We start from the raw sequence: 1,846 nt of genomic DNA on the forward strand, positions 1-1,846 counted from the left end.
GCATATTTTCCCCTACTTACAATTTTACTATACTTTAGCATAAACAAGACGCCTTTTCTGGCGTTAACTCCGGCGTGCCGCGCACGTGCTAGTCTTTAATATAAAGGCTCTGAACATAAACAATACTATGGAATGCCATAGCTGTCTTACGTGGTATATACTCATCATATGCGATGCTTTTGTCTCTATATGCTGTCCTTTTGACATTACATGCGGTGCATTTTTCTTTATATGTTGTCCTTTTGACATTATACGCGGTGCGTTTCTCTTTATATGCCGTGCGATTGACATTATATGCGGTGCATTTTATACAGTTCATATTCATTTAGATGCCTTGCAAACCTAAATGTTGTTCGATCGCGAAATTCAGAAGCTCATTGTACTTTAAAAAGTATAGAAGTTTAATTGTTCAAAAATGTAAATAAACCGCATGATACGTTCACTTTGTCTTACACTTTGGAATTCGTGCTTTATATATTAAATCTTCAATCCTGTGCAAATTAAGTGCGACTTGTCAACGCAACCATAAGTGATCATATCTTGTTAAACGGCGAAATAGCAGCGATAATATTAAAATAGGACCAGAATCTACATGTATTTAATATATTCTTTCCCCAATTAAATTGAAACTTAATCGAACAGCATCAAACGCACGGTTTATTTGTTCCTTTTAGAGGAATTGCCGTATCATGTGAGAGAAATCAAATGAACATGTCATATGACACGACAAAATATTATTTGAGTGACCACACGACAAAGCGCGAGTTTGCAAAATGTTCGTATTCGTCGTACTCTAGTGCTTTTTAATAATGCTTTTTAATAATGCGCAATGTCCACATTTACACCAAGTAAGTTTTTCAAGGCACCCGGCATTCGCTCTTTTGAACTCGCGATTAAATCTTCGTCAGAGGAAGATGAATCACTACCGTTTTCGGCATCGCTATCGTTAGATATATCACAAGATTTTCCCTGCGCCCCTGGCTCATATTGGTAGGGGAACACTTCCTCTAACTGCATGGTTTTCGTTAATATGTTCCATGACAATCATAAAAAAAACTACAACTCCCTTTTTAAAGCAAAAAATCTCGATAAACACAGTAAACACGCTAGTAAAATATATTGATGTGTTTAGGGAACCCATCAAATGACGTCACTTCCGCCAAATATAATTTTTTCAAAAATTGATCCAATATGGCGGACGAGGTCCAAATTTTGGCTGAATTGTGGTGAAAATAACTCATAAACGAAACATTTTTGGAACAAATTAACACCATATCCATAATTAGACGGTTGAACACTTTAAAAATAGCGAATAAAAATTTTCGTTGCCAATGTCCTTTAACTGTGATGAAACTTAGGTTAATTTCAACCTCCAGTGACCACGTTTAAATAATTGGATTAATATTTAATAATTAATAATTCCTGGATAATTCAGGAATTAGAGCTATGTCGACTATGCCATGTGTGGGTGTGGTCATTTTCAGGATTTTCGCCCCGGATTCGGATTTTGGCACATATGCCATGTCGACCGCCATGTTCATTTTACCCTATAGCTAAAACAATTGAGATACTCTGTCCTAAATGAAACGCATACAAACTCCTTTACAGGTCCTAGACTAAAAAGACGACGCTTCGCTCCTTCGATCGAATTCTGCAAAGTGAATATATAATTAGGGGCAAAACCTTACTAAGGGGACCCTTCTCCCATATGACGTCCAGAAAGGTTACATGAGACGTCCATTTGTTCGATTTATGGCAGCGCAGGCATCTCCTTAATATTTTCTAACTCGCTCCCCCAACAACTAGCCCTAGCCAAATATGCATATTTTTAATATATAATATAAGC

This window comes from Dendronephthya gigantea, unplaced genomic scaffold, assembly GCF_004324835.1.
Source record: "Dendronephthya gigantea isolate DGI-Jeju-01 unplaced genomic scaffold, DenGig_1.0 000280F, whole genome shotgun sequence".
Lineage (NCBI taxonomy): Eukaryota > Metazoa > Cnidaria > Anthozoa > Malacalcyonacea > Nephtheidae > Dendronephthya > Dendronephthya gigantea.